Source organism: Heteronotia binoei, chromosome 13, assembly GCF_032191835.1.
Source record: "Heteronotia binoei isolate CCM8104 ecotype False Entrance Well chromosome 13, APGP_CSIRO_Hbin_v1, whole genome shotgun sequence".
In the NCBI taxonomy this organism is placed as follows: domain Eukaryota; kingdom Metazoa; phylum Chordata; class Lepidosauria; order Squamata; family Gekkonidae; genus Heteronotia; species Heteronotia binoei.
In genome coordinates, this window is record NC_083235.1 from 41,206,300 (window position 1) to 41,215,079 (window position 8,780).

Genomic DNA, 8,780 nt, shown 5'->3' on the forward strand with positions numbered 1-8,780 from the left:
CCAGTGGATTAAACTACAAACCATGAGAACCAGAATTAGCATTCCCTGGATTGATTAGAACAATTGGTTCCAAAGGATTATGCTTTAAATTCTGACAAAACAGTTCCTCAGATGTAAGGTCCTTCTCAATTACAACACATTAGCAGGGTGCAATTCAGTAAAACAAATCTATGGGAATGGTTGATGAAGATAATTTTTTTTGGGGGGGGGAAACTTCCTGAATGTAGCTTAATTTATATTCTTAACAATGAATTATAATTTCCTTATCATGTAACTTCCATTTAGTTTATACTTACAAATTTGCAAGAAATCCTCTGGTGTCACAGCAGGAAAAAAATGCAACAAGAAAATGACACTTATGCAGGCATGAGTTTTGCCTTCTTACTTCCAGACTGTATGCTAACATGCTTGGCCTGTGTTCTTTCTGATAAAATAGGGGTAAGGCAGATTTGGAGAAGATCATATTGAGAACCTAAGAAGAGCCCTGCTGGATGTGACCAATAACCCATCTAGTCCAGCATTCTGTCTCAAGCAGTGGCCAGTCAGTTCCTCTGGACAGCCAACAACAGGGCATAGAGGTTGAGGTGTTCCCCAGATGTTGCCTCCTGGCTCTGGGATTCAGAGGATTAGTGCCTCTGAATGTGGAGGTTCCCCTCAGTCACCACGGCTAGTAGCCATTGATTGACTTTTCTTTCATGAATCTGTTTAATCCCCTTTTTAAAGCTGTTTATTCCTGTGCCCATCACTACATCTGCTGGCAGTGAAATTCAGATTTTAATCGCACTCTCTGTAAAGCAGTATTTCCTTTTGTTTGTCCTGGACCTACTGCCCATCAGCTTAATTGGATGCTCTTGAGCTCTTGTATTTTGGAAGAGGGAGAAAAATTTCTCTTTGTCAGCTCTCTTCACTCCATGCATATTTGTATAAACCTCTCTCATGGCCCACTTAGTTGTCTCTTTTTTAAACTAAAAAGTCCCATACTCATCAGCCTTTCCTCATCAGGGAGGTGCTCCAACTCCTTCCTCTGTACTTTTTCAGACTCCACAATAATACAAGAGTTTGCATCCCTTTTGCTTTTCAAAGTCCTTCTATTATTACAATCGAGAACAGGGAAAATTTGGAAGTAAGAATGATTACAGCATGGTCTCATGTGATTTAAAAAACCAACAACCCAATTCTGGAAATGAAGGGAGGGGGGATTCCCTGTGAAAGCAGCCCTTGGTTTCATATGACATATGAACATAGACTGTTTTCCTTAATCCTAGTTTGCTTCCTGATGTCATCCTCCCCAGCTTCAGAACAAACCAGCATTTGTTGAGGCAAACCAGAATTAGAATTGGAATTTATTGGAATTTCTGCAACTTGCATTCAGAAAATAACAAGAGTGAACAGAAACCATGGTTTTGTTTTATGTCTAAACCAAACTGTAGTCAGACGATAGGCTTAGCCCCGCCTCTAATTAACCCAGGTTTTTGTGTAAGAGTTTTGATCAGACATCCCTCTGTAACCCAATTCATCATGGGCTCACTCGGTGGTTGATTGATCAGATTACTGTTGTGTGTTAACCATGGAGTGGGCAGTCAGGCAGCTTTTCCCCCATGTTTTCTGAGCATGTGCATAAGCGCTTATGGAAAGCGGTGCTTCAGACTAGGGATGTGCATTCGGTTCGGCCGAACCGTATATACAGCCGAATCACCACTGATTCGACTGTATACGGAATCAGCTGTAGCCGATTCCCATTGAGGCCAATTATGCGGCAGCCGAATACAGCTCGCCGTATACTGCCGAATAGGTATTCGGAAGTATATGGCTGTCAATGGAAAAGGCGGGAAAGTAGCTTTTGCAGCCTCAGGGGAGCTGTTTGCCTACTTTCCCGACTTTAGTAGCCTCTTCCCACCTCTCCCATAGCCTCCCTGGGATCAGGGAGGGGGGGAGGGGGAAGAGGAGCCCCAGCAGCCAATCCAAAGCATGCATTTGCAAAATGCATTGCAAATGCATGCTTTGCAGGGCTGTTGTGTAGCTGATGGCCCAGCCATCAGCTACATTGTTGTTATTTTGATCTTTTGCTTACTTGGGTATCCAAGTAAGCACTGTTGTCTGGCCAACCAGAGAGAAGTGCTATTTTTTGAAATTGCTCTCTGTAGGGCCAGAGAACCTTTTTAAGGAGTCTTCCTGGCTGGATTCCTCCATTGCTGCTGTGTTGGTGTATGTGGGTTGGTGTGAGAGATTGTGCTGCTGCTGCCTGGCCCTTGGCTTCAGCTGCTGCCTGCTGCTTTCTCACTCAGCCTTACCAGACTTCCCTGAAGTAGAGAAGACAAGGGAAGACAGTGTTGGGGTTCTTGTTTTAGTTTTTGTTGGTAAAAGGACTAGAGTCCCTTTACTTGCCCAGATTTGGGTGGGTGAGTACTGGGTGGGTAGCCTATTTGGGGTTGGGGCTAGGTTCTGCTGGGGGTGGGGGCCTGGGGTGGGGGGGTTGCTAATTTGCCCATATCTTAATTTAGTGAGAGGACTTTTAAAAGTGCAGTGTCCCTTTACTTCTCCTGATTTGGGTGGCTTGGATTTCTTGGGGTTAGGGTGAAGGGTTTTTTTTTTTTGGGGGGGGGGGGGTTGGCAAAGTTCCTGTATTGTTAAAAGTTGAGTTTTTTACTGTTTTAAAAGTATTCAGTGTTTGATTTGTTGCTGCTGTGTTGTGCTGCTGCTGTTACTTTTCTCTTCAGGTTATTGGGGGGGGGGTGCTGTTTGGCCTAATTTTCATTGTTTAAAAGGCCACTTTTGTCCCCCTTTTCCTGGTTCTGGTTTTAGGGGTGGGGGTGTTGTTGTTGACTGATTTGGCCTGAGTTTTCTTATTGGTGAAAGGCCACTTTTTAAACACTTGAGTTGCTTGGCCTATTTTCCTGTTGTCCCTTTTCTTGGTTTGGGGGTGGGGGACTGGGGGTGGGGGTGTTGTTGACTTATTTGGCCTGAGCTTTCTTGTTGGTGAAAAGGCCACTTTTTAACACTTGACCTTTTGTGATTCTGCTGGTTTTGTTTTGGTTTTTTTAAATTACCTCTGGTTGGTGTGGGGGTTGGCGAGGGTGTGTCTGGGCTGTGTGGGCTGGGTCACTTTCTTGTTTTTTATAGAGTAGATTGTGTGTTCTATGGCAGGGAAGCTGGCACCTGGGTGAGAGACCCAGAACCAGCAGGCTTGTTGTGCTTGGCCAGCTCTCCCCATGTTGTTTGGGGCAGGGCTGGAGAACTGGCATCTGTAGATTGCATGTTCTGTGGCAGGGAAGCTGGCACCTGGGTGAGAGACCCAGAACCTCTAATTATGCCCTATGTTGCCATATCGCCTCAAATTATGCCCTATGTTGCCATTGAGGTCAATGGCCCATAGGTTATAATGATGGAATAGGGGCACCCTCTTTGGGTGCTCCTGGAATGGGATCCTCTGGCCCAATCTTTTTGGGACTTGGGGAGGGTGGAGGGGAGAGTCCCCTGCAGGTCCCCTGCAAATTTGGGGGCTCTCCCTCAAACCCCCTCCCTTCCAGGCAGCTTCAAATATACCCTATTTGCCATTGATTTCAATGGCCCATAGGGTATAATAGGGCCGTATTTTCGGAAATAGCCGCGCATCTACCGTATATGCGGCTATTCCGAATGCGGTATTCAGGAGTATATGGGGATTCTGAATCCCCCCTCCCCCCGGTATACTTCCGAATCCTTGTAATACCGATTTTTTTTTTTTTTTGCACATCCCTACTTCAGACTACTGGCAGAATGGTAGTGGTTGGTGGCCAACAGGATTGCTGGAGGAGACTGCTGGGATATGTAGTCCAGTATGGGGAAAATGTTTTTGAAACTGTGCCCTGGAGGTTTTCTTAAGAAAAAACAGTCTTGAGAAGCTCCCATTAGAGACAGAGAGAGAGATGTCTGTAAACTGTAACACACACACACACACAAGCAGTGATTGATAACCCAGGGGCGCTTATGTGCTATACACACATCCCTACAGATTTTTAAAAAAGGGGGGGGGATGAAATGGACAGGAAGGTTCACACTTCCCAATAGGCTTGGGTTCTCAACAGGGGAGTTCAGACATCCAGGAACACAGGGTTAAAGAACTGGAATATGTAAAGACTGGACTTTCCCCAGTTCCTAATAACTCTGCTTCAAAGGTGGGTCAAAATGGGGTGCCAGCAACTGATGAATGGAACACAAATGTTGCTTTCTGATCATGCACTTTAAATCCAGAAGTGAACAGCAATAATATTGGATCAAACTGCTTGTCTGACTGCAGCCCAAGTCTAGCACTACTTGAACAAATACTTCCTACCAGAAAAGAATGCTGAGTAAATGGGAAGCAGAGGAAGGAAGAGATGACTGAGTATGCTATAAATATGGAAATAATGTTATGATTTGTTTGTATGAGTACATAAGGTGGGTGGTGGAAGAGGCCAATAATACGTCTTGCATCAGGTCCCCCAAATACTAGCTACACTTCTGTTTGCTTCCTTCTTCATGGCCCCTCTCCATAATGTAATTTGGATAGCTTCTCATTTGTATGCACTGCTTCTTTTATTGCACAAGCAGTCCAGGATCCCATCCAAATGCCTTTGCTATTCCTTTTATAGCTACAGTTCATTTGATTTACAGCTTCGCCTGCAAACTGTTGTACTCATTATCATTGTAAGTTGGAGGCACTTACATCCCTTTTGCTTTTCACAGCCCTTGTATTATTGCAACTTTAAGAGGCTCTAGTGACGGATCATTGACAACATCAAGTTCAGATCACATCCTTCAAGAGAGCATAGTTATTCCCCTTTTTGAGGGAGCAGTCATGAAATTTGTAGACATTATTCCAGAGAATTACTGAGTGCCGAATACAGTGAAGGTTAGCAAATATTGATTTGCTCCAATTGATTGGTCTAGTCATGTTTTATAAAATATTTAACACCATAACATTTCATTAGTCCCTATTCTGTTGAAAAAGTATGAAGTTCAATCACTGTATTCTTGACTGCACAGATGTATAACTAAGTTGTAGAGAAACATCTGTACTCACTGGGGAAATTACTTTTTTAATTAGAAGACGTGTGCAACTTTGATTGGCTGACAGGGTCAAGCCTGTGAGAAGTAATAAATCCTGACATTAGTTGATTTCAGCAATAAAGAAAAGTCTTGGCAAAATGTCTTTGTACTATCCTATCGATTCTTCTATTAATTAGTATACTTTGATGCCTCCCATACATCAAAGACCAAACCTACTTCAGCGTATAATTTTACCTGGATATGAATTAGATGTGTGTGTGTGTTTATTTCTCCACATTTCTCCTCCATGTTGAAAAAAGCCAGTGATTTCATCTAACTTTGTCACTATCAGCTGGCAAAAACATTTATTTGCTGTTTTAAAAAAGCTGGAAATCAAAAGCTTCACAGAGGAAAATGTAAGAACACTATGTTGTCTATGTCTGCTAATGAAATCCTGTGGGGATTAGCATTGTCATGAATCAAATACATATCTCAGAGAACTGTAGTTGAAGGAAAAATAGGTCAGTGTAAATCCCACCCCACATTTTCAGGGTGTTTTCTACCCTGTAGATTTGGATATCTGCAGAAAAATTACTAAGTATCTAGGATATCTTTGCTTTTCAGAACATAAATCAAACATGAACCAAAATGTCCATGCTACCCTTTCTTTTCAAAGAGTTCTGCACTCATGTGCATCTCTAATCTTAAACCCCTGGCTGGCTTGCACAAGCATCCACCCACCAGTAATTTGTTTCCCCAGTGAAAAGTAAATCAGATAGACAGATGGGGATTTGGAATAATTGTCTGCACTACAGTATCTGAGTCAGAAATTGCACCTACTGGGTTATCGAGGCATCCCTAGAGAAAAGATGTGTTGAGGCCTGAATCATTTCTATGGTGTGAGCACAAAAGCAAAATGAACCATCCCCAGAAGTCCCATAAGCTCCTTCTGCACAGATCCCTGATGCACTCAGATAATTAGGTAGCAACAAAAAGCACACAAATCCCAGGATGGTTTTAAAAAGTGTCAATTTGGAATTGTCATTGTGAAATAATGAGGTAACATAATAAGATTATGATTTTTTTCTAATAAACAGAGAGACCCACAAATCTTGTTGAAATTATTTTTTTTAACTTGTATAGATCAGGGATGGCCAAACTCGTTTAACATAAGAGCTACACAGAATAAATGTTAGGTGGTTGAGAGGTGCAAGACATGCATGTCAGATATTTGAGAGCTGCAGAACAGGAAGGAAGGAAGGAAGGAAGGAAGGAAGGAAGGAAGGAAGGAAGGAAGGAAGGAAGGAAGGAAGGAAGGAAGGAAGGAAGGAAGGAAGGCAAATAGATGGGGTTAGGATGAGGGAGGAAGATATAGAAAGAAAGCAACGTTAACTTTAAAATCATTCTCCAAGCTGCCGGCAGTGACGACAAGACTCAGAAGGAACTCAGAAGGAACTTAGGAAGGGAAAAGAATTGCACCGGAGGCCAGAGTCTACCTCAGCCACCCCTCCAGCACACAATTTGAGTATCAGGGGAGAGGGAGGGGGCATCGGGCAGGGAAGGGATGGAAGGGTGGGAAGGAATGAATATGGGATGGAAGGCTAAGGGAGTGAGGCCACTGAATGCCCCCTGCAAATATTTGAGGCCCCCCCGACTCCCCAAATCCTGGCTACGGTCCTGAGTAAAGGTGACAAAACCAGCATGCATCAAGAAAAATAAAAATCTGTGTGAGCATCAGCCAGCTGAACCCTGGTTTCATGAGCTAAAACCACAAGTGCGCTAAACTTTGGCTCCATGTTGCATGTGAAGCAAGCATTAGAGTACACTATGTTCTCTTCCCACATGCCTGGTAACAAATATGGCTGTTACAGTCCCGACTATTTACTCTAGTTTTCCCAGCTTCCAACAGCTAATACAGCCAAAGCAAGATTACATTGCTCTTGAGCATGCAATCATCACAGTCAGAGTTTGGATTCTCCCCCCCCCCGCCCCCACTTTATATGTTTTAAAGCAATTCTCTTGGGCAGGACTTTCACATCCCCAGGGGGCAGAACAGAAGCCTGGAGGGGCTCTAGTGTGAATCCTGTGGAAGTCTTCCATTGTTGCTCTATTAGATATGGAGATTTTGGACATGGCAATCAAGGATCTACTGGTATTTATTAGTCATGGTATGAACAATAAAGTCAGCAGTGTCTAGTCTAGATTGTCAGAGGTCTTTGAATCCTGTATTTTATTTTATTTTTTGTTTTGTTTTGCAGTTCTGGTTATCACTAGCAATGTGCCCTATCTTGATTCTGTCTTCTTTTCTGCCCTCTGTTTGCTTCGCTTTAGTCATAAAATGGGATACAATAGTCCATGTGGGTGGGGATTATTTAGGCATGTTCTGTTTGTATTAACAATAGTAATTAATAGTTCTGTATTCACATTAGCAACAACAATAGTAACAACACTGCAATAACAAAGGAAGCTTCAACTTTTCTCCTACTCATATATTTGCCAACCTCCAGGAGGGACCTTGAGATCTCCCACTTTTACAACTGATCTCCAGCTGGCAGAGATCAGCTCCCCTGAAGAAAATTGCTGCTTTTGAAGGCATTGCATCATGCTGAGGTCCCTCCCCTCCCCAAACCCCACACTCTCCTGGATCCACCCCCAAAGTCTCCAGGTATTTTCCAACACAGACCTGGCAACCCTATATACTGAACATTTGCCATTCACTAGGGAGAGCCTGGGCCTGGAAGATGAAAAAGAATGATAAAAATGGGTGCAGTTCCTCTGCTGTCAATCTTTATAATCTCCAAGGTCTGTCTAATTCTAGCCAAGATTGAAAGAAAAGGCACCAACATAATGCATGAAGAGGAAGTCCTTTACATGTCAGGGTGAGATGATTTCTGCTTGATTACAATCTCGGTACTTTCTCAATGCTGCTGCCAGGGTTAACACCTCTCTGAATGTTCCCTCATGATATCATAGAGATTATAGGCTGGAGATTTCACCAGAGGCACAACAGCATTGGCAAATCAAAGTAGCGTGAGAAACAACAGCTGCTTAGTCTGTTTTTCTTTCACTGCTTTAAAAAATACTGTTAGGAAACTGCAGGATTGCTAAGAGGATTTTTCTTGAAAGCCGGGTGCTTTCAAGTTCTTAACATTTTTTCCTCCAAGGATCTTAAATGTTAAAAAAAAAAAATCCATACCTTAGGTTTTAAGGATAATTAGAATCTTCAGGGGTTTCAAACTGACATTCAAATTCATATTTATTATTACCAAGTTAATTAGCACTCTACTAGTAAGGACAAAATAATTAAAGTAATAATGTTTAATGGAATTTCAATGATAGCTGATGTCACAAGAAATTTAAAACACGGTAGTTGAGTTGATTTATTATTAGTTGAACTTAGACTAATTCAAGTGTTGTTTTTTTAATTAATGATGGAACTGTTTCTTCTTTCATTGCCTTAAAATGAAGATATCAGAGTTTGCTGTCAACTTTTTATTCACATCAGATTACGTTAGGGTTGTAAACATTCACAACTGAGAAAGTAAGGGTATGGCGTTAATGCCCAACCATTCATTTTTATAGGATTGTGGATGATGTTAGTATTCCATGACAATATTACTTTTGATATTGGCTTCTGATCAATACAAAGTAGATATCTAGGTTGGATGAAGTATTAGTGTGTTCTTTGAAAAGGATTGGAAATGTATCTGAACATGGAACCACTCAGCAATGTCTGCAACTCTATTCAGATATGACTGCAAATTCTCTCTTCT